The following is a 26,156-nucleotide window of genomic DNA, read 5'->3' as shown; positions in this document are numbered from 1 at the left end:
CAATTTATTACAAAAAGCGCCAAGTCCGAGTTTCATAATATTTAAAGCTTGATTGATTTCGCGCGTGTTTAAGTCAACCAATAAGGGAACGTCCAATATTGAAAAGGGCGTCTCCCATGCTGGAGCATCTGGTAAACTGATGACAGTGCCACGGAAATATTTGCCTTATGCGGAATAAATTAAAAAGTGAGGTACAAGTAGCACTACGTCCAATTTAATTTTGCCTATATTTATTACATTTAAGAGTTTATCGGCTGAAAAAAATTGCCATTTGGTTCTAATTTTGACATAGAATACAACGGAAAAAATAATTTCACGTTTAAACAAATAACTGAAGCTTGAAACGTAAAAACGTGTTTTCCCGAAAATATTGAATTGTGGACTTGTCGCTTTTTGTAATTAGACCCTCAATTAAAGATATTCTTCTGACAATTTAATTATCTAATGATTACTGAATATATTCAAATATAGAATAATGAAGCGACCTTCTATGAAGCAGAGTACTCAATTTGTGAATAAATAATAGATGTGTTATGTGTTAATATTGTAACTACTCGTATGATTTCCATATATATGAATTATATTTATTACTAGAATAGTCTCATGAGTCGTGACTATTGTGGAGCCATTCGCAAAACTGAAATAGAATATTTTCATGCTGACAACACTGTAATCCCCAATGATAATAATATTAAATTTTCATTTGGGGGAAAACTATCAGTGTTTCAGAGTTGAGGCACAATACATGGAACATTTGGACAGTTGGCAGTACAGTAAAGCTCGCGGGATGCACTCATGTATTTTTAATGAACGTTTTAGACATTCGCGGCTCGAATGAAAAACGACACACTTGAGTACAATGATTTTTTGTTGCCATTTTCAATGGGATACCCTTTATGGATAGTTGCTTTTGTGTGATGCAAACACTACCGCTAAGAGTCAACAATTAAAAAATAGTGTACATTTACTTTGACTATAAACTGCAGTGTTGAAGTATACTTTTGGACAGAAGTGAACGATTACAACACACGAAAAAAATAACAAATACACTACCAGATAGTGATAAATTTGTTATAATATACTTGCTAGTAGCGAAGGGTGGAGATAGGCTGATAAAATCCCTTATAAATAGTGCACATTCAACTTTATTAGTCATAATTTCTTTTTATTTAACTACGACTACAGTTAATTTACATATAGATGGTAGTGGTTCGTTTTTAAAAATCAATTAAACCCTGCCTAAACCAAACAATAATCGTTTTGGATTACTTTGGGCGGTATGACAAAATTGTGTATGCGCACTTTTTCATTCATAACTATTTTTTTTTGTTGGATTAAAAATATATATTACATAAAATATTGTTGAGTCATTTTTTTCAATTCATTTAGCCCTGCCTAAACCAAAATATAATAGATAAAAACATATTATTCTATTTATAAAACATCCAAAGTTATGAATGATTTAATTGCATAGTTTTAGATATTTTATAGATAGACGAGTGTTTTTTGACTAATATCTATTATGGCTTGGTTTCCCAGGGTTTTATTAAATTTTAAAAACTAACGAACACCATCTGTAAATTAGAGTCTTATTTCAATGAAAACAAATACGTATGACAGACAAAATTGTATGTGCACTATTTATGGCGAATATTAACAGCCTACCTCCATCCTTCGCCACTGATACTTGCAATATATAGTAACCCAACTAATGTGTAACAATTTGTTCTATCAATTCCACTTACCTCTAAAATTTTAAACTAAATATCGTCATCAAAATGTTGAAAACTTCGTTATGAAAATTTATCCAAAATAGATTATTTTTGTATTTATGTTTATTAATAATATTCAAATTCAGTTTTATTAATTTTACATATTATAATGAACATGACAAATTATAAATCAAAAGCGTTAACGACATGATATAAAGTGTTAACAATTTTCAAATAAAAATACAGGATAATATAAGAAAATAATAAATTGGAAGCACACATAGTGAACTAGGTCGACAGGCCCTGTCTTAAACACTTATAAAATAACGTCGACTTACATTCACCTCACGTAAGTGGAATATATCTATATTTGGAGCGATTTGATTAAACATTATTATTGCCTTCCCAATTGACACAACTAATGGCATGTTAGTTCTGCACCTTGGGAGAACAAACAACGGATGCCCCAATTTCTAAGATAATTATCAGAGACATAAAAGCCAATACTATCAAGATTGGCAGAGTTTCCATTTACGTTACGTATAAGTTGGAAAAAATATCTAGCTAAATAAAGATCTCTTCTAAACTTTAAGCTACAGTATATAAGCTTACCTACGAGGAAATCAGTCTAATAGAGCCACGGACAATATCCATACAACCGAAAGTAAAGGAGTCTCAAAAATTTCTTCTGGACCCTATCCACCATAAGGCCGAACTGATGCGGGGCCCAGACAATAGATACACTCTCAAGTCTGCTTCTAACTAAGGAGTTATATGGAATTTTTAGTACCAACATCCAAAAAAAACCGGGAAGTACGCAAGACAAAGCCTAACATTTTTAGCGCCTTTTTTCAAATGGTATCCATATGACCACTAAACGGCATTATATTACCTATATACTATTATACCACATAGCTAAGTAAAACAATCAATGTTCTATCTTCTTCTTCAGAAGAAATGGCGACAACCATACCTCGGACCATCCCACCCGCAGAAAATAGACTATCCTCATGGGAGGCGAACCAAGCCTTCGAGGGTCTCGAAGATTGGGTTAGGCCTACCGCGCATGAACGATTTACTATCGTACGGTCAACAATCGAGGAGTTGTAACCATCGTATTGCAATGCAACCCCGCGCATGGACGATCGAGCGAACGGCCGAATTGAAAATTTCTGTGTTCAGACACAAAATTTTACACCGATTCGAACCGGTCGGGCCCGCACATGACTAGTCATGGCCGGCCGAGAGTGCACTCATACATGCACGCACAAGTGACGCGGTCGTATGTAGCGCACGCATACATCGAACCGCCACATTTGGCTTGACAGTTCATCGATGCGTACCTATTGGCTTTGCATGCGCGTACCAGTCCCATTTTTTCAGTTTCTTTCTTCACAAATTAATAATATATACACCCACATTTTCAAACAGTTTGATAATCTATACAAAACCTCTATATATTATCAGCGCTCGAAATGGAATATTTTACGAACCGGAGCGCTCAATATTTTATGAAAATGTTAACATAGTTATCTAATTGCTTGTGTATTTTATAAAAATAAGTGTTTTATGCCGTGTCCACATTGGCAACAAGTTGCTGGCAACCTCATTATATTTCGATTAAAATAATTTTTGGTCAAATAAATTTTGATAATTATCGTGAAATTTAATGAGGTTACCAGTGTGGACAAACTTTTAGATTTTTACGTTAAATGGCAAATCTAGCTCACTGTCAAATTAATATGTCCACGAGACGGAGCGATAATTTTGGTGATTTTACGAACCGGAACGGCGCTCCGGTGCGTTCCAGTCCATTTCGAGCCCTGTATATTATATAATATAAGCTCTACAAAATCCATTTTGACGTTTCTTATATTGCGTCCGCCATTTTTAGGTGCGGACACATATCTTCAGTGCGCGCGCATTGCCTCCGATCTATATCACGCCATGCGCGCTCAAACATTTATTGGCCGATAATAATTTGGATCATGCGCGGGCAAACAAACGATTGGCCGAATGCGTTCGGCCGGTTATGTAAACATTCATGCGCGGTAGGCCTTAAGCCAGCAGAGCATCTCCCACCAGGAGCCAGTCTCGGGTACCGTACATGGAAAGCCCTAAACAGACTGAGAACCATGATAGGACATACTCGAGACAACATGGTGAAGTGGGGGTTCTCCGATGACCAAAACTGCGAGTCCGGTGAAATGCAACGCATGGAGCACCTTTTTTCATGTAAGGCTTGCCCAGTAAGCTGCAATTTTGACGAGATCCTACAAGCCTAGGAAAATGGTGTTGCCTTCGCCAACTTCTGGAGCGACACATTGTAGCTATTGAAGACCTGATACGAAGAAGAAGATATGATCGTATTATCTCCAATTTATGTAGGTACTAATCATATCGTAACTATTAGGCATAATCACTCAATGACGATGATAGCTTTTGGTCTACAATACAGTTTATCATAATTTGTATATTACAATAATGTATAAATGGCAAATACTAGAATACTATAAATTCAAGGTCTACAATAATTATGCCTATTAATGAATATACCTACCATGATTCATTATCGAGAAGCACCATTTGAAAGCTAAATTATGTTATTGACAAATTTTGTGAATTTGATATTACCCTAGTAAATAAATTGGTTAGCATGTAACCTAATTGAAAATGCGTCAATATAATAATAGCTGCTCTAAACGTTTGACAGAGGCAACATGAATTATTTATTAGACGTTAATTGCAATTCGATTTAAACCTCTTGTATCAAAATGAGGTTCCGCACTCAGCTGACATTAAAGCTATTGTCGCCAGTCATCAGCAGAACCTTACGCGTCAGTCATACTTTGCGTCTACTCAGTATATGGAACCTATATTAATATATTATGTTCTACGTTTTTTACTTGAACTTTTAAATTAGGTATATCGTCACTATACTATTAATACCTCGTAAGTCCGATATTATGAAAAAATGAGGTTTGTTCAACAGATTTTAAACAAAAAAAACATTTTAAATCATATCAAAATCTCGGTTCTCTAGACTAGTATGCTTTACATGGCCTGACAGGGCTGTAGCCTGGGGGGCCGGGCTTAAAGGGGGCCCAGCGTGTCAGGCCGACCAGTTAAGTGAGATAAACACACATTACAAATTTGCCCTAATAGTAAAAAAAAAGTCGTTTCACTTGAAAACAATTATTAACATTTACAAATAATATGTGGTCCAATTCTATGTGATATGATGATTGATATAATTAAATGATAATTCACGTGTAGGCATTAGTTTTAATTGTTTTTATTGTGTTTCCAAACTAATAAAAATGGCTATTTATCAAACATATTGAAGGGTCACATGTTACTTGACTACTATAAAAAGAGATGGCGATCGCTTTATAATAGAATGCCGAGTGACAACTCCATGATTATTCAAGTGAATTTATTTAAAAATACTACACATCACTCAAAATATACGAAACCTCTTTAATTTTACCTTGCGGAACCCTGGGGTTCCATTGGGGAATACCATTTAGGGAACACTTGTGTAGAACGTCACACTGCCTTTAACCTTAGCGATAGGTATGGGGGCCCCTCAAGCATCCTGGCCTGGGACCCCGCTTCAGGAAGTGGGGGCCATGATGCTGTCAAATCTACAAACAAATTTTAAAAACTCGTAGGTCTCATGGTTTCAAACATGAAGTTAAAACCTTACACAACCAGTGTTCGCAGATTCATCGATTAGAGAGGTGTTTAAAAAAAATATTACGTTTTTTCCTTCCCCTTAACATTCTTCTCAAACAGACTTACGAGGTTTTAATAGTAAGGTAACGATATGTTATTATGTACTATTAGTAATTTAACATACATAATTTTGAAAACACTTCTGAGAAATATATTATAACCAAAAGAAAAAATCTTTTTGAAAAAAGTAAGATACCCCGCAGGAATCGAGCCTGCATCTCTCGGCTATCGCGCCCACGCACATAGTCCACTATGCTAAAGGAATCGTACTAAATTGTGACAAATTTTAACTAATGGCTTTTAATACTCACTGAAGTTCTTCTCAAATTGAGCTATTATTTGGCGATCGGCTTTTGTGTTTTAAATCAAAGTAGTTTGTACGTTAATAAGTCCAACAAGAACTTCTTGGCTACGTGTTAAAACTGTAAACTAACAAGCTCCTCCGATTTAGTAGACGACAGCGCCTTTGGCTTGTGCCTAAATCTTCTTGTTGGACAATTTCCTTCGAATCACACTTCTTATGCCGGGTCCACACTGGCAACATGTCGCCGGCAACCTCGTTAAATTTTACGATAAGTATGATAATTATCGTAAAATTTAACGAAGTTGCCGGCGACATGTTGCCAGTGTAGACCCGGCATTATACCACAATACTACACTGACTTTACTGAAATGACTTATACTGACTTTGCAACAACAAAATGCAGTAACTGATGATAATTCAATGTACCTATTGGTCGATTATTTTGTGTCGCCTTTTGAATTTGCTTTGGTAAATGCCTGTTGTACATATTAAGATTATTTAGTTAAAAATGCCCCTCTGAGGCGGACGAAACCGGTATTTATTAAAAGTGGAAAAAGTACTATAGAACTTTAGCGTTTTATTAAATTAAATTAATATTACAATGCATTCCCACCATGAATAATTATTGACAGTTAACACAATAAAAGAAAAAAAAACTGATGTAATCGTCGTTTCATTTTTCAATCCCTAATTTTTAGATTTTAGATTATTAATAAATCAATATAATAATACCTAAATCACTTTTTTTAAAATGGCCATAAAACAAAAATGAATAATATATAAACGTTTTATTCAAGATTTGTCACGATAACAAAATACTCGCGATTGTCGATTAAAGTGGAATATAATATTAGGTAGCGCAATCCGAAATCACACATTTTGGAAAGCTCCGCGCAAAGCATTTGCAATTATATTATGATTACATCACCTGGCTGCGCCTTATAACTATATTATTAATCATGTGACCTGAGCACCTGTCACTTGGCTTTAAGTTTAGGGCAATAAAGTGCTCAGTAATTTCGACTTCGCTCGTATAACGCCTCTTCAAATTATTTATAAATTACGATGAAACAGAATCGGTTCCCACTTTTTATACATGTCGAAACATTGTTTAATATTTAATTTATACATGTAATTATTTTAATCACCCCTCTTTATTCAAAATTAGGATATAGGTTCAATAATATAGAACTTTGTGTATTGCCAATTCACTTTTTAAACCTTCGAGTACGTTAACGTAAAGACACCGTTAATAATTAATGTATTGTTTCGTAATAAATAGGCATACTAAGTGAAACGGACGGGAAGGACAGTTTTCGTGAGCTTCACAATTTTAGAGGTTTCAATTTTTAACTCTGTTATAGGGAAATCATAACTTGTTCGAACTGTGTACAACTTAGTCGATTAACGCATGGTATATAGATAAAAAAGTAAAACCCGGCCGCCATTTTCCAAGATGGCGGCTAAAGAACAGATTTTCTACTTGGCATTATGCAAAATTTCTTCTTTAGGATAATTATATATAGGTAATGCGTTATTGTGACCTGATATGGCTGAACTAACAACCAAAATATAAATTTCGATTATTCTGAAATAATAACTAAATTTAATCTACCTGTTCAAATGTAGTTATTTAAATATTTAATGATTATTAATATTAAATACTTTGAATAGGTATGTGGCTATCAATGGTTCTGTGAGAACCAAGCAGTGTCAGTAGAATCTATGACATATAAATCGCTTTCAAATTAGTTAAATTAATTATTTTTTAGTATGTGTAATTTCTTTGTATACATTTTTCACACAATCGAATTACTACTTAGTAAGCACTGTTTACCTCAGTGATATTCAGTAAACGTTTATTATATTTTCTCATCAAATGGCTGCGATACGAGAACGTAACAGGTTCAATAAAAGGCTGTCGGGAGGAAACAAGTCAGCCTCTCCGTAATATTCACTTGATAAATTTGTATCTTGCTAGAGAACTTAGTGCGTCCGAAAATAACACCTACCTGTGTTATATTGTACCGATTGTACCCTTGTACTTATGTTACCATAAATAAACTCTCACTTCTCCATCATCACAAATAACCACGATCGTCTTTCATCTACAACACCATCGACCATCACACCGACCACTCCCACAGGTATAACTATATTACTTGACCATAGGTTTGAATTTTGGGGTGGGAAATATTGGTTTCTCCCACCTCGTATCATTTTGGAAGGCCTTCAGTATATTATGAACAATAATAAATTATTACACGTGAATTTAAGGCATTTGTGATGTATATATACAAAATAAAAAAATATAAACATAAACGATAAACTGTTTAGTTGTTTTTTTTCAAAGGTATAGTAATCGAACATTGATGCTGCCAATTGAGAATGCAATATCAATATCCTACTAAATGGTTACTCAATTCTCAATGTATCCTAAACGTAAAAATCTTTTAAATAATACTGAAAATATTTCAATATATTATAGGGATAGATTTATAGATATTGGGATTCATTATAACCATTTTATTTTCTCTTCACATGTTCATTCACATAATATATTTTAAAATCCTATTTATATTATTAATCTTAAATAATTTATAATCAAAATCTGGTAACATTGAATTTTAGATTTTTGATAAGCACAAAAATATTCTGATTTTAGTTGTTAACAACAAAATAATGATTGTATTGGAAAGCTTCCGCCGGAAAAAACGGAATATTTTTTTACAATCGCGATAAATTTGTTTGTACGGGACTTCGCAAGGGAAAACATCGTTCTGGCGAAAGCTCTCGCGGGCTGAAGTATCAAACTCTTCCGAAGAAGTGTTGACAAAAAAGGTAGGTAATGCGCGATCTCGTTCATCGTGTCGTCAGTTGAATTGCTCACCTGCCGCCCATACTATCCTCAAATACTTTACCCTTGTATTCTCCATCTTCCTGACTAGTAATGGCTCTTCGGCTCAATATACCGGTTCGTACGAACCGGTTGATAAAATAAACGCATTTTCTGCCAAATAGTAGTTAGTGATATTATTGATAGCTTTATAATATGATCATATTATTATTAAATTAATAATTTTATGATAGACTAATAATGATTGAGAATTTATTTAAGAATTTGGAACATTGTGGAATAACAAAAATCTAAATTCAAGACGTGCACAACATGATATTTACATTATAACAAATATAACCCTCACAAGAGAGAAGAAGACAAAATATAAAATAATTATAATTATAATAATAGGTAATAATACATAAAAATAAACATACTTAAGTGCAATTTAGACTAGAATTGAGATCGCAAGGAGCGCCTTTCTCAAAATGAGACGCCTCCTTAGCAATCGAGATCTTAACTTAGGTCTGAGACTGCATATGGTACGTTGTTATCTGCTCTCAATTCTTTTCTATGGTATGGAAGTATGGACGCTAAACCAAGAGATGTCACGGAGACTTGAAGCTTTCGAGATGTGGCTGTATAGACGCATCCTCAAAATTCCTTGGACTGACCGGGTGACAAATGTTGAAGTTCTCAATCGAATGGGAAAGGACCGAGAAGTTCTACGTTGTATCAAAACCAGGAAACTAAAATACCTCGGCCATATTATGAGAGGCCAAAAATACAGCATTCCCCAACTTGTCATTCAAGGAAAGATCAATGGTAAGCGTAGCAGAGGACGGCGCCGCATTTCGTGGCTTAAGAACCTCCGTTATTGGTACGAGTGCAGCTCTACTGAACTGTTCCGGGTAGCAGACGACAAAGATAAGATCGCCTTGATGGTGGCCGACCTCCGCTAGGGGATGGCACAATAAGAAGAAGAAGTACAATTTAATACAGAAAAATAAAATTTCGAATACAAAATACACAGCACGTCACCGAAAATGTCTACGAATTAAACGAATACATGAATACGTCGATTAGAAAATCCACTAATCGAAATTAATGCAATCAACATTTTGTAAATGAAGTATTGTTTCAAATTACTCAAGAAAATATATTAATATTATTCAGATGGAAGGAAGAGGAAAATATTCACATTCTATATGTTTTTATGAAAATAATATCAAAATTATTGTCAGATTTTAAATTTTCTCCATATCCTTAAAATACATTCCAGTGTAAGGGAATAAAAATATGCTTATAACTTTTCATTACATGTGAGAATTCGTACATAAAATAATATGCAAGTAAAATTACTCCTAAGTTATGTTTTAATTATAGTCACTTGTATTATTTATTACCATTTATTATGGCATTAATTATATAATATGTAAATTACCTGCTGTATGTAAATCTCAGTTACCAACATTATTTTGTTGACAAAGATAAACAAGGGACAATTTGGCAGAATTGTAGAGTTATTCAATATAATTGGAAGAATTGAATGAACAATAAATTGTCACAAAGACTATACAGTGATAATATGATAGTGGGACGCAGTTAAATCCTCAGTATTTTTTTTTTTTAATATTGTGTTTCAAATTTTATCGAGCCGTTTGTTGACGGACTACACTATTTTCATCTCGTTGACAGTCTTCTGTAAAGCGAGAAGAAGCAATTTCATTTAATGTAAAAGCGATGCGAAATTGTGTAATGCATTACTTTCGCGAGGGGTCCTGGCGTTTGATTACAACGCTTAAATGTGTTATTGCTACATTTAATATGCCAGTCCGCCTCTGCCATCAGAGATGCACTCGTAAAATATATTTGAAACTAGGAATTTGCCATCGGTGACTGGTCTTCCGAAATGTGCAATATTCACTTTTCATTGCTGTGCATATAATAAAATATTGCACCATTGTTTAAGGGCGCACGTGCTGTATAAAGGTCTAAATTTAGGAATACGTCGTCTTTTAAATTTTATAAAAAGCCATATTAAAGAACCTCCATGAGTCCGTGGTTACAGCACTTTTTCAAATCTTTATTTTGTTAATATTTGAATTGTATATTTAAATTTATTGATCAATATTATTATAATGTTGTAGTAAAATATATTCTTTAAACTTCCCATTGGTATTTGAAATACGCTCGTTTTTTTGAGCAATTGTAACATGGGCTATGACGTCATTATTCGTGGCGCAATAATCCCGAGTGGACCCTGGCCTCCTCAAGTCGTCTTACCCAGTCCGGTATACCTTCGACAATCCTCCTCCAATCTGGGATTTCAATCGTTCGATCATTCTGGTCTACCCTATCCTACTACTACAATCTGCATCAAAAACTTTCTAGACTGGTCGGCCCTGGTTCATTTATTAAACAATTTTATTTGAGAAATTTTGATGGTTAGGTTCCCCAAACTCTTCATAGACTTCACGGTTATGACATACATAATATTATGGTGTTTCTTATATTCATGTTTCGTACCAAGTCTACAAATTGTATCTCCTAATAAAATACCTCAAGTTCTTTATTGCCGACCTTTATCCGACACATGGGCCCTTAAAATTTAATTAGACTCAGTTTTTGTCGTAGTAATAAAAATATCTATTATCATAGGAAGTAGGTATATCCGTCGGTTGTAATATTATCAACGTTATCAACTTTCATTTTCCAAGAATCCTTGATAATCTACCGACCACCTTTTCGGTAGAGGTTCACAATTTCTTTAAATTTCGTATCTAATAATACAACAATGTTAACGATAAATTCTAAATACTCTAACGAAACTAAAAAAATATTTTGGCACCAATTTCTATGTAGCAAATATATGTTGAGACCTTAGACTATAGATACATCTAGACGCCACCCGTTGCATTGCTAAATGAAGCCGCGTGCCTTGCGTTTGGTTTGTGGGCGAGCGAACGCATTCGTCTACAAATGTTCAAGACCATAGACCATTTCGCTAGTGCTCGCCCAAAGTACTCGCACTAGACGCTCAGAATTAAAATATAATTTTCTTTTTTTTTACGTTATATAGTATTTTTAAGCGGTCAAAATGCAACCATTAGGTAAAGATATCCATAATTTAAGTTATTTTAAAGAAACACTAGGTCACTGATATTAAAATATATAATAAAATACAAATAAATTATCACAAACATGTATAAACTTACCTATGAAACGTAATACCATCTTCTTGCTTATCAGTACGGCTACCACATTTTAAGACAACACACAGAACCATCTTTTCTACTTAATTAACTAAAAATATTTACCATTGACTTTATGTTTAACACAAAAAATATCAATTTTAGCAACTCGAGCTCGCAAGTTATCGACGCTATGTGAAGCGTTTCGCCCCGATTTGATGGCGATACTTTTGGAAACTAGCTCACAGATATGTAGACCTTTTATCTTACTCTAGCGCGTGTCGCAGAGATTGTAAGGGTGCCGAATACTTTCTCACTCGCACTCATGCATCGTTTTTGTTCAGGCCTTGGTTGAGACGGTTTGAAGGTAATGTACATTTCCACCATATTTTGTCTTCTACGACTATGAAAAATCATTTGATTCAGTGAAGAAGAGCTGAATCATATAAATTCTAAGTTGGCTATTAAAACTTTCTACTGGGGTGGACTGGAATTCGAGGTCCGTCACATGTTCAAGAGCGACCTTCCATTATTCATGAAGCGTAAAGTGTTTTACTAATATGCTCTTCTAGTATTAACATAATATGGGTGCGAAATATGGACGTAAAATTTTAAAAAGTTTCAAAAACTAAGAGTGATAAAATTGAGTATGGAGAGAAGCATGTTGTGTATGGCGCACTTAGATTAAAAAAAATAAATGGGTAATATCGCGTTCTCACGTGTCGATTTTTGTCGTTCAACTACCTGTTGAATGTTGAACAAGAAATCAAAAAGAATATTCCCACTTATCGGATTTAAGTTGAATATCGTAATCAAAATGGTGCCACGTGAAATTTTTATGTCGTATGTATCTGTAATTTCTCATATTCTAAGTGACAAACTAAACAATAATATATCGCCTACATATCACAAAAAACGTTATTTATAATATAAAACTGTATCAAACAATGTGTGCTAGTCGAAACAAGTTTGACGTGCCGATAGTCGTTTTTCACTGTGGTCACTTGAATAGGCAACCAGTTGACTCGAATGTTGAACGACTATAAATAAGTAGAATGAACCTCAACTTTATTTAATTCAACTTTCAAGTTGATCAACTTTGTTGAAATGTAGTTTTCACTTATCAATAGTGTGATGTAAAGACAAAAATCGCCACGTGAGAACGCAGCATAAGATAACAAACAAAACTGTTAGATTTAAGTAAGATTAGTAAGCGACATCGCTCATAAAACAGATCATCTCCGGACAATCGTATCATCGGGTAGTAACTTTAGAAATGTTTAAATAAGCCAACGTCTTGGAACGTAAAAACTTAACTAGATTGAAGCAGCGTCTGTAACCATGTATTAATCGACGTCTTGATGTTATGCTGTATTTTAGCAAAATCAATTTGATATTTTAATTTTTCCCATGGTTGTGGCTATATGTATATATCTTTTCCACCTATATACATATTTACAAGTGGAAAATACATGTATACAGAGACTTGGATTGAATAGGGAAGTGTATTTTTTTACCTTTGTACAATTTGTATACCGTACAAGAGAGTCCATTTCCGTTTCTTCATTTCCTCTTTGTGTTCGCTGCCCCGTTTCCTTTTAGAAAATTGTCGCGCCAAAAGGATCCCCACATTATGTTCGCCGGGGCTTTTTTCCTCGTTTTGATTTGGCGCGCACCTCGGCGCCACGGTCGGGAAATTGGTTTTCCTCTCTCTCGCTGCGTATTTCCGTTGCGTAATCAAATGAATTAGCAAAAAGATCGCGAATTCTGACTCAGACTTTTGAACTCTCCTTTATTAAGCGGATTCTTCTGCCAGTTAAGGCGAACGAGTCACTAATTTTAATTCGATTCAATTTAAACTATCACCGGAAGTTTCTTCTAATTACTTGATACATTCTGCATAAGTACGCTAATGAAAGCTCTCATTATCACTTTCTTTTATCATTTTATTCTTTTACATTTCTCATTCGCATTCATTTGCATTCTCATTATTTACATTTATCTCCATTATTTTCAAACTCTCATTCTGTATTGAGCTGACATCAATTATAAAATATATTAAATTAAACATTTTTGCCTTATGGTATTTATCAGACCAGAGGTACTATTATGTAATATATTTATAATATTAATATCATCGACCGAAGGTACTTGATGGAATTTGAATTTAAATTCTAATGGATTTAAGTTTTGTACTATTCCATTGGAGTCCTTTTTTGCGACCTGGGTTTTGCCTTTCGGCATTTTAAGGCACTATGTACACTCATCAAAAGGCAAAAATATACACTGACAACGAATACAATTACATTATTTTTAATACAAAACCCGGGTAGCAAAAAATGACTCAAATAAAATAGTATAAAACATAAATCCATTAGAATTTAAATTAAAATTCCATCAAGTACCTTCGGTCGATAGTTTTAATATTATAAATATTGCTAGTACGGCAAGATTGACTGAATTATTATATAGTAAGTACCTTTAAAATTTCTCGTTGCGTGTCAAAATTTGTGGTTTAATAAAAGTTGTATTAATAATAATATAATTGTATTCATACAAGACACTGAACATAGTCTGTTTTTATTATCGTAAGTAATTTTATGAAGATGAATATTGTTATAACTGATTCGATGATGTGAATATCATTCATTGGTCCATATATCATATTAAAGTTTCTTCACAGTATTAAAACTAAGTTAGTACATAATATTATTTATTGTGTAGTTTTTTCCAAACACTTTTACATGACATGTTTCACTAATCGTATTTTTTTTTTATTTTTCTTACATCACGACTAAATGTTTTATATGTATTCGTGAGCACTGATAGCTCACATTGGCTTAACATTTGACGCGACAATTACAGTGGTAGGTCTCTTTTGAAGATACCTACTAATAATTCGCCCAAATACACGCTATGGATAAAGATGCAGACAATAATTGTACGCGACATGTCGCCAAGCAGATGGAATAACAATGTACCTACTGGAATGTCCCTCGGCAAATGGACAACCGCTGGATAAATAGTAAATACAGATATACAGTAGTATCCGACATACAGTGGTATATCGACATACATAAATGTAGCTAAAGTAATGGTTCTAATATGATGGTTAAAATGGATTCTAATCCCGAGTTTTTAAATAGCTATAAATGATTTCAATTTCAAATTTGGTTCTAGATCAAGAAATCAATTTATCGAACGAATAACTGAGAACCATTTATCGTAAAATAACGTGTATTGATATCATCTCTCTTTCTTTGTCTTATATTTTACGGTTACTATTTTATGAATTACATATCGAGGGTATACTGACAGAAAGCATTAACTCATTAAAACAAGTTCTGAGATAATCGCAAAAAGAACTTTATTTTTTTTAAAGCGTTCTCCCACGTAGATTTTTATATGATTTAAAAACATTTTTTCTGGATTATAAAGACCAACCTTTATGGCAAACACAATATACGACATGTTATAAGTCCTGTATTTTGTATACGCAGAACGCATTAGGTCATTATCATGCTTTCTATCAGAATAAAAAAATAACAATATAATTTAATAATGTTTCTATTTTCTCACCATTATATCCTATGCCTTTGTGAGTTTTACTAGAACGTAGAGCGTAAAATTGTATACATTTTGGCATTTAAAACAGAAAAACAGCAAAAACTGAAATAATACGTTGTCAGTATTCCCTCGATATTTATTTATTATTGTCCACCGAATTAACTATTAATTCGACATAATTTTGCTTCAGAATAAACATTGTTTTACCTTTCGTACATCAACGGTGGCCTGATTGGTAGTGCAACCGTCTTTGACTACGTGGATTACGGATTCAATCCGTAGGTTGGCAAAAAATTCAGGTGTTAAATGTATAACAATTAATTTTCTCTTTTAATATAACTTCCTCTGCATGTTGACTTATATGATTCGGTAATTTATTTCTTCTATTTACTTCGTTAGGTTATTTATAATCCGGCTGGATTAATAATACATACCTACGTAGTATTAAAATAATAACTTATACATCATGTAATGGGTAGTATAGTACAGTTGAGTAATAATGTAATACGTAGTAGAAGTGAAGCAATCATAAAAACACTCAAAGAAAATCACAGAAATATGTATATTGATAAAAAGTTAGTCGTTATTTAAGATTCCTTTCGATTTCGTTTTTTTAATTATAAATTAGTTTTAAAACATGAATTTTGTAAATAAAATATTTACCCTTCTTGATTGCGAAATGAATCCGAAATTGATAAAGAAACCAATTAAACATTCACTTTTTCCGTGAATATTAAAATATTACAAAACGTATTTACTTGATCATCAATCAAGTTTCCAGATAAATAAATGAATCAATTTTCAAATATCTCTTCATTTGTATTAATAATTCTATCCATAAGATGATCCTCATTTCATGTTTTTAACGTTACGCTTTGATATTTCAAATTCAATTAAACTCATTCTTCGAGTTCATAATAACTCCGACAGAGAATATTAATGCTTTTCCAAGCGTAATAAACGAAGAGCGTATTTTTCTCGGAATAAGATATACGATATAGTTCAATAGAAGGGATCTCGACAACTCGTCACAAACTATTCTTCCGAATAACCTACTTTCACAGTGTTCCGCTCTATCTTGTTTATTAGGTGAAAACATATTATATTGTGAACATGATAATAAAAAGTTTATCTTTGTACATCATTGAGTTTCATATTAGTCATACAAAATAAACTGGGTATATCATCATCATTGATGGCTTGACACCGCAGGGTAGAGGTGAGTTGGAAATACTGTCACCAGTTTGTGTACGCAAGTGTCGGATGCAACTACCTGTACTCAGTACGTGTGGCCTAATAAACTTGTTCCAAGAAACTTATTCAAACGCATGCGATGAGATCATCGGCATCCCGATTCGCTAGTTGGTAAACTTTCAATACTATTGATATTAAATGCGCGCGAGCGAGATAGCATAATACACGTATATCGAGCCGTGATACACTCAACCGTCATTGGTGTCACTGCTCTCTCTTTCTCCCCAGTTGTAAAGCTGGTATAGTGAAGGACAGAAAGTGTGACAACTGACCAGACTGATAAGTTCGTTTTATAGTAATAATATGGAGTAATGTAATTTTAGTTCCAGTTGAGTATGAGACTTATATCGAGTTGACGTCAGTCTCACGTCCTGGAATAGGTACTAGTGCTCGAGTTCTGATAAGGATTTACGCGTTTATCTGGTTTCGTCGCGTCAAGTTTCTCGATTTTTTGTGTTATAATTGGAACTTATAAACTAAATTAAATTTTTTTGTGTAAATGAATAATAATTATACCAAACAATTTGTGTAAAAATGTCTTCTAAAAACTCAAGTACGCCAAACGCTCTATATAATATCCCAAATACTAGTGAGTATTTTTGAACAAGTTTCGATACTAAGTATTTTTTATACTAGTAGTAAGTATACTTAGTCTTCAAAATCAACCAGTTTTCTCACCTCTACCGCAGAGTGATTTCTAAACCCCCCTCCCAAGAATCTTCTTTATATTCCTCCGTATTGCGCTGCTGTACTTCAGGCATCTGCATTTGTCAACCAAGATCCATTGTTCAACCTTCAAAGTTTGGCCATGCAACCATATCACTTACTATCCAATCCATACACCAACGGTCGTGCACTGTTGATCCATGTTTCATGGTCTACCCACTCCAACTTTAACAAAACTTGAAATGCATTCTCTGTTGAGACATTTTTTTTGACATTTGTTTGACATTTATACCATTTTACATTAGTCGGGTTCGATCCAATACTGGATAAAGCCGTCTCCTTGCTCCTCACACTCTTGTTAGTTACTATATGTTTTTCCTTCTACATACGAGTACATCCGCTGATTTATATCGTTTTAGTGCATCCATGGCAATGACATTAATATGGACGAATCATCTGGAAAATAACACTCACTTTATTGTGGGGTCTGCCGAATGGAATAATCTGTTCTAACGCCATTGCAGTAAAGGTGACATTGCTATAAATTCCTGGTGCTTTTAGTTGGGTCTGCCGAATAGTTCAGTTTGAACGGGTTCGCTCAAATGAACATTGACATTAGAAACACTGCTCTAACTCCATTACAATAAAGGTCATATTGCTATAAATTCCCGATGCGTGATATCGCATAATGTAAATTGCGTGACTTCTACCTATACATGCGAATGCGTGAATTTACTTGCTAGCTACTGTATTGAGTGCGTCGTCCATTAATAATGTTATTAATCTATGGTCGTATAATGCCCTATAGATGCCTCGGTATAACTGCAATTATCCAGCAGTTGTCAGTTTGCCTAGTGACATTTCCAGCATATTACCTTAGTTACTCCTATCACATCGCGTAGTCTCTTACCTGCTCCCTTATATATTGGTTAATTTTGTTATTCTTTTATTAAATCCCCGAAACGCACCTCTCCATTCCACGTTGTAATACGCAATAAATTTTTCTTACATTAATTGCCCATGAAGCACTCACTGGTAACACACATTAAATGATCGCTTTGGGCACAATTCAAGGATTTGCTATACTTATACTAATTTGTTCCTGCAAGCAATCTTGTCATACACACTTCTGTCAATTGACAATGTAACTCATTGTAAAAGTCATATAGTATGTGTGATCAATATTTTCTTACAGTGGGAGATAATTCTTAATTTCAGTTGGTTTTTTCAACCAAAATAACATTTTTTTTACTGCTAGTGTAATATTTAGAATATATTTCAGACTACTTTTGAAGCAAAATGTTTATCAGAACTTTGTAATAAAAGGTGCCATTATTTTGTAACGATGATTTTTTCTAGTCTTCTGAAACTCAGATTCAAATCTGTAACATTATTTTGATTATTATAATAATCAAAGGCCTTGGGTGTGTACCATTTAACGAATTAATGTCCTGCGTATATTCCCCAAAAAGTGACCATTCACGCAATGCACTAAATGTGAGTGAAAAAATACGTTTCTTACCAAAGTTGTATCATGACTTCATCGTTAGAGCAAACGAATATAAATAATTATCATCATCATCATCAGCCTGTATATATCAAATGCTGGATGAAAGCCTCTCCAAGCTGATTCCATTTCTCTCAGTCCTGTGGTTGCGTTGCTACGTACTACCGCATAACTTTATCATTTCATCGATCCAGCGGCCTCTAGGTCTACTTTGCGGACGTTTTGTACCTCTTGGGTACTACTGGATGACTATATTTGTCCAACAAGTGTCCCTTCTTCGAGCTATGTGTCCAGCCCCTACAGAAAATTAGCGTATATTAGTGTTAAATGGATAATACTATAGATTCACACATCCAAATACGAAACACCTTCATCTGAGGAGCTTTCTTGTTGATTTTAATTTTTAAATATAACACAAATACCTAAGTTAATGGTTGTTGTAGTATTGGTTAGTTCTTTGATAAAAAACATTTAATAAAAAATTGATATAGGTATAATTCATTTCTTGTAAAATCAGATACATTCGTGTTACGAGGGACCTCTTTATAGCTCTACGTGTAAAGTTAATCTGAAAGCCTTCGCACCTCACCCAGATAACCTCGCTCAATTGAAGGCGAGGGGTGGCCGAGTTACCTGAGCTACCTGCGCTTCTTTTCGGGGGACTGAAAAAACCATAAGCAATAGTCTCGCAGGTCAATTTATTGCCCGCACGTGCCGTCTCATTACTTTTTCGGATAAATTCTGCAATGGGGCAGTTGTAATCCCTTAACGCGGGAATACGGTTTTGGGCACCACTTTTCTACTATGAATATTCGTAAATTGTTGTGGTCATAATTTGAACGTCTATCCCTATTAAATAAATGATCACAGGTTTAGAATAAGAAATAAGGCTGATAAATTTATACTTGCAATAAAATTTATAGTCGAGTTTAAAAATTGCATATTCAAGACCTTCACAATATGATATTTTTTGCAAAAAGAAATATGTAATAATCAAGACGAGTAAAGAGACAAATTATAAAAAGTACATGGAAGTACACCGAATGAGGTAAGTAAGTAGGTATAACGATATTACTATGCCAGTATCTGACAGGCCGCAGAATTTTAACACCACACGTTGAATGTAGTGCGAAGCTCTTACTAAAAACGCTGAAATACTAATAATTTGTAGTTTAGTATTTTATAATTATTCAAACAGATGTCAATGTGTGTTTATTTTTTATATAATATATTATGCAAATCGACAGTGGCTAGTATTTTGAGTTTAAGGCGAATTCTTTGCCTCAATTTACGATCAAATGTGACTTCAACGCCATCTAAAGGCATCTACAGGCATCTACCATGAATTTCTAAAAATGTGTTACTAAAAACTTTCGTCGATCGCCACCAGATGGCAATAAAATATAAAATTAAATATTGTGTGTCGCCATATATTAAAAATCATAAGCTTGATAAAAATGCATTTAAATTTATTATATATTTACTTACCTATGTAAAAATATTTACAATTAATATTTTCCCCATAAAATATTTACAATTCTAACATATCTATTTGATTTGATTTAAAGTGTTTATGATTTTTACATTTTGTTTACCGTAGTTTTTTTTACAGTGGCAATACAAGGGTATCCTGTCCAGTCAATGAACCAGATTTTTTTACGTTGTCAATACGAATTAATATAAATATTTTTCTACAGTAAAATTCATTTATAGTAGTAAATGAACATTTAAGTACAAATGTTTATAAGATTGAGTTTAATCTTGTACAATTGACAATTACATCGAATTTCTACTAGAGGTGGAATAAAAGAATGATATGAAATGAATAGCAAAACAAATGCCATTCGAATTATTATTAAACAAAATAAGGAATATACAGTTGTACTTGGTTATTACTAGGAAGGTTGGACCGGCTGAATGTGCTCGTTATAAGCGGTACTCGTTATATCAGAGAATAGGTATTTTTATTGTCGGCGAAAACAACAATTAGACACTTAACTAGTGTCATAAACGTAATCTGTCCCCGGCGGCATCCTGTCCGATCGGATTTTATTGCTTAGGGTCGAAATGTCTTTAAACGATCAACACATTACCAGTATTTTAGCTCGGTATATCCGATAAGTATCTCGTTATAACAGTGAATAAAAATGTACGGAGAAAATCATATACCAAATGTCAACGACTGTTTCCTCATTACATCCGAGATCTCGCTATGTCCGAGATTGTAATAACCGAGTTCGACTGTAGTTATAATTATGACAATGTCGATATTATATAGACATCCCAATTCATTTCGTTTCAACCATGTCCGATCCTAATGTACTATATATGCTACCAGGTCACACTGCAGATGAATATTACCTACTCTATAAACTTAGGGAAGGTAAAGAAAACAACTTGTCATAGGAATGGTCAATTTTAATAGAACATTACACAATAAAAACAATACAAAAACATTATAAATAGGATAATTAAATATATTTACACTTAAAATTAGTTAAAATTATGAAATAAAACCCTAAATATCTACTTTAAAATTGCTTTGAGCTGCATCCTATACTGTGTGATACAGCTCAAAGCAAAATTTTGTGCACACGTATATATTGCATTTTATGCAAATATAACTGGTGCGGGACTTGCATCCAGGGTATCTGCACACGGATGCTGAATGGTGGCCAACGCTGTCCAAACGTACCTCAGCGATCGGTTGGGGGAAAACCGTTCTCCTGCGAGCTGGTGGCTCTGTGTCTACCTGCGATGTCGACATGTTTCTTGGCCGACCTCGTGCTGGCAGTGTTAAAATGTTGGCTACCCGATCTTCATACCGAATCATAGCTTTCGCTAATCTGATTCAGTACGACAACAGTCCCATAATATCCTTTCGGGGTACATTTTCTAGTTTACAATTCCGCATATACATTAGCCAACAGTTTACTACCGCCAAGTCCACAAAGTGGTTAAAAACCCTCACAGGCCTTATCGTTTTTTTAATTTCTTAATCACATCGCCGATTCTATTACTTCTGACAGTTCCAGTTAAGAATATTTTGTCTTGAAGTAACGAATCGGCGAGCTTCAAACTAGTGAAAAACGATCAGTATAGACAATGCAGGAGGATTGGGGAGAGTCCGGCAGAGTAACTTGACCACACTTGCGCCCAGACCGAACTGCTTCATATCTCCATCTGATACCGTTCCCTTCCCTACATATATGTGAAAATCTATCACTAATCCATCTCTGGCCGCGAGAACAAAATTTTTAAGGCCTACAGGATTTGGCTTGTTAAGCACAAATTGCCTGTGTCTACAGCGGCCAGTGAACGGCATCATTTGCTCGTCGATGGAGTTATGAGCAGGTCTGGGCAAAGTATGGCATTTTTTTAGAACCTCACTTAAAAAGGGACTAATCTTCCAAAGTTTATCAGTGTTATCTGCAAAATGAAAGTGATTCCGCAGTTCGAAGTACCCGTCTCTGGGCATTGCTTGATTAATGATTGGAATGCTTAGATCATAAACACCAGTACATTCGAGTCTGCGGAAACCTTAATGTACCCATCATAATTTGGATGACGGTGAATACGAATTTCGAATTCGTATTCACCGACCACAAGTCCCTTTTTTGTGCTGAATATAAATTTGTCTGCTCAGCTATTTTTTCGAAGAGAGCGAGGTTGAAGTATTCGAAAAAGGAGCTGAGTACATTGTCAGCAACATGCCCTCTCGCCAACAAATCTTCCTCCAATTCCGGACCAGCATTCGGCATACTGAAACAATAGGAAAAAAATATTATTACATAATCCATATTTCCTCATTAATTCAAGTATTTAGCAGTAAAAATACAAATAATGATGGGCAATAATATGTTTTGATTGAAGTTTACTATTCAAACCATCAACTCCTCATTCGAGACAATCGCTACATCATGTGTACAAGATGTAATGAATTCTTGTTTTTATGCCAAAGCATGTAATGAAAATGAATCTAATGTATGACTGGATGGTATATAAAACCAATAAATATATTATTAAGAAAATTGTAAACCTACCATTTTGTGAGCCAGGGAAGAACCCTGGATTGTGATGTCGAAGGTTGTAAATGTCGAATGTAAATGTCGTCGCTGTTGTCGGACTCGTAACCGTCGCCGACTTCGCAGTCACTGTCGTCCAATATTTCGTCGAGTTCATCAGTATTAAAAGATTTATCTATATGTAAACAAAAAAACATAACCTCATTATATTCATATACTCGTGTTAAACTTATCACTGTAGATAACGTTTTCAATTTACGATTATGTTGTATTAAAAACACGGACACGTGTTTGAAAGCACATAAAATATTTGATTATAATCAATATGGTTACATTGTACAGCATTGTGAATAATTATAATGATGATTATGAGATACATTTTCGAGACAAGTTTCAGTAATTTTGAATGAAATTAAAATTTAATTTTATTAAATTCGGTTCTACAATCATATTATGCGAATGAAAGAAATTCACTATCTATTAGATAATTTACAAAACGTACAAGATAGGCTCGATGACATTTGTCATAAACATAACCTCAAACTGACGTAAAGTATTTATAATTTTACGAAAACGATGAGTATACGCCTAAAATAATATATATTGATGATAAATGCATGATGGTGATTGAAAATACAGTATATGTAACTCTTTTAAATAATTTTTGAATGTTTGTTTGACAATCAAAACTGCATGACATAGTTTGTCATTTTGATGTACGATAATAATATTATTTATTATACACTGAAAAGTTTACTTACTTGACAAAAATGTTACTGATGAGAAGTATCTTATCTATGCTGATGAGTCGATTCCTTCCTGTTTTCAAACAATATAATAATGGCAAAAAAATAAAGAAGAATTGTTATAAACCCGATATTCGATGTCTGTTATCTATGTATTCGATCGAGAGCACGAATGCTACCATATGTTAAAATGCGAGATTTGTTTATTTTGTTGATTATTTTTATCATAAATAATGATAAAAAACAGTTGTAATTTAAGCAAATACTAATTGCAAATAATTCGCAGTTTCAAATTTTGAATATAGGCAGGTTCCTACGTATATTAAGTAAATATTGTAATTTTAATTATAAAGTTATTTTTATTCATATGGCAATTTCGCGTCGAAGTTTTACCACAAACTGATCCTAGCCAAAATGAAGCAGAAAAATGTTATTTTGTCTTGTCTATGTGTGAGTTTCATTTTCAATGTCATGTTGTTGCATGTGTGTGTATTTTGTATATGTGTATTGTTTCGAAATAGTTCCACGGTGGCAGCACCGGACAGCTAAACATCGGTTGAATTTGGGCAATTATTATGGTTTCGATTTCTATCGATTCGTTAATATACAAAAATACAAGATTAAATTCAAATTACTGCCGTAAAAATTAATAAATAATATTTTTAATAGAAACGCTAAACGTTTTTCGCGATAAATTGCGTCTAAGCCGAGGTTTTTCGATTTTAATTGCGTGCTTTCTAACCTCTAAATCGATGTTTTTTAAATTTGAAAAACAAGATATAAGGATATAATAAATTCCAATTTTCGTTTAGCGTTTCCCTGGGTAATAGATTTACGTACATTTTTATCGTAATTTTGATAATAAATCTTATGTCATTCATTCTTACCACCCGATAGAAATGTACCGAATTTGACACGTATTTTTGATATATAGAACTCCATGATACTTCTTAATTTTTTATTTTATTTTTCTCATTACTTTTGAATATATATTTACCGATTAATAAACTTTTCTAGCTATTTTTCGATAACAACTTTACCTAGAGACATCACCTTAAAGTCGGGTGAGATAACTTTGTATATGCGGCCTGTCGATCACGGCCTCGTGAAGCGATATAACATAATTATCACCCTCTTAATTGGCATTATCGATAACAACCTTGGGATAACATCTCTAACACGGGTATAGTGACTACTAACTAACTACTTGCATTTCCTTTCATATCTCATTCAGTGTACTTATATAGTTTTTAATCACACTATTTTTTTGTAGATACATGTATAATTTTTACTGTTGTCTTTATTTATTATTACGTATTATTTCGTCATGTTGTGTGAAAACTTTATAAAGTTGAATCAAGCTTTTATTGTTTCTCCTTCATTTCCGCTGTCTCCAACAGCAAGTTTCTGGGCCACATAGACATGATATTTAGTTAATTAAATTGGCTCTATAGACCATTCAGATCCATGGCCGACTGCTCAACTATCTTCCAGAAATCTATCTCCCAAGCTCTCTTTCTACAGTCAGTCGATTTGCCTGTCTATTCAGGGACTAGTCCAGGAACCACGTGCTTACAAATTTTCCTTTAAACTTAATGTATAGCTCTAAAATAAAACAATGGGACCGACCCATCTGAGTATTCGCGCCTTGAATACATTGACTATATTCGATTTAAATTGTTTGCAAAGCTCAATATTCGTACTTCAGTTTTTTCGATCCAAGTATTTTTCGGAGAATTTTATTCTCGAATATGTACTTTAATAGCCGTCTCTTTTTTCTGCGTTACGCTCCATGTTTTATATCCATACAAAACGATTGGTTTCACATAGACGTAATGCTTAGAAAAATACCCGTATATTTCAATTCTTTTGCATATTATACTATATAGGTACTGTTTTTGTATGTGAAAGTTTGTAATGAAATAACAAATCATTTGGTACCGATATTTTATTATTTACATTCGGGGTATTTCATTTGGCATTGTTTCGTGATAATTATTCAACATTTTCGATTCCGCTTCTAAGTCTACTTTACATACAAAGTATTCATTGAAATTGATTGGGAATAAACCAAATGGGATTACTTTTTCATTTGCAATAAAAAAAAAGCAGTTCGTCGAAAAACCTTGTTTATTTCGAAATAACAAAAGAGACTGAACGCCGTCATTCGGTTTGGTTGGATGCTCTCACATTATCGCGTTCCAGATTCTATTATTGAGACAACGATGAGCGCGAGAATACGTGTTTTCTTTATTATAATTATGAAAAAACATTTCCAAGACGAAAATAATATATTTCCAAGAGTATTCGGTTCGTATTTTATGCGTAATAATAGAATTTTACGATGAATTTTGATCAAAAGATCGTACCGTGGTAGTATTTTATTACTTAATAGTATGTTTAAGCGCCATTTTATAATTTGAAAAATAATAAGAAAATATTGTCTTTGATACTTATTAAAACTCAAAATGCCAGAGGTTATTAATATAAAAAAAAACACCACTATTCTTATTCCATCTTGTCCGTGAGAAAGATGCACCTGTTAATTGGAAACTTCAGAGGAATGCAAAAAAATGCAGTATTCCAATTACTCGCATAGTAAAA

General features: G+C 33.6%; 1 protein-coding gene and 1 long non-coding RNA gene across 2 annotated transcripts in view; one reads left to right on the top strand and one right to left on the bottom strand.

Moving 5' to 3' along the window:
- The window catches only part of LOC147066427 (kin of IRRE-like protein 1), a 273,510-nt gene that overhangs the window by 135,215 nt on the left and 112,139 nt on the right, over positions 1-26,156 (top strand). The gene's annotated exons all lie outside the window — the stretch shown is intronic.
- On the bottom strand, positions 21,183-23,709 carry LOC147066428 (uncharacterized). The gene is made up of 3 exons (XR_015071599.1): positions 23,568-23,709; positions 22,825-22,981; positions 21,183-22,543 (listed from the first exon to the last, which is right to left on the bottom strand). It is a non-coding gene; the product is annotated as an uncharacterized LOC147066428 (long non-coding RNA).

The sequence above is a fragment of the Rhyacophila brunnea genome, unplaced genomic scaffold (assembly GCF_057557595.1).
Source record: "Rhyacophila brunnea isolate RB1 unplaced genomic scaffold, BYU_Rbru_1.0 scaffold_5, whole genome shotgun sequence".
Taxonomy (NCBI): domain Eukaryota; kingdom Metazoa; phylum Arthropoda; class Insecta; order Trichoptera; family Rhyacophilidae; genus Rhyacophila; species Rhyacophila brunnea.
The sequence above is the reverse complement of the archived record's forward strand: the minus strand, read 5'-3'. Positions and strand labels throughout refer to the sequence as shown.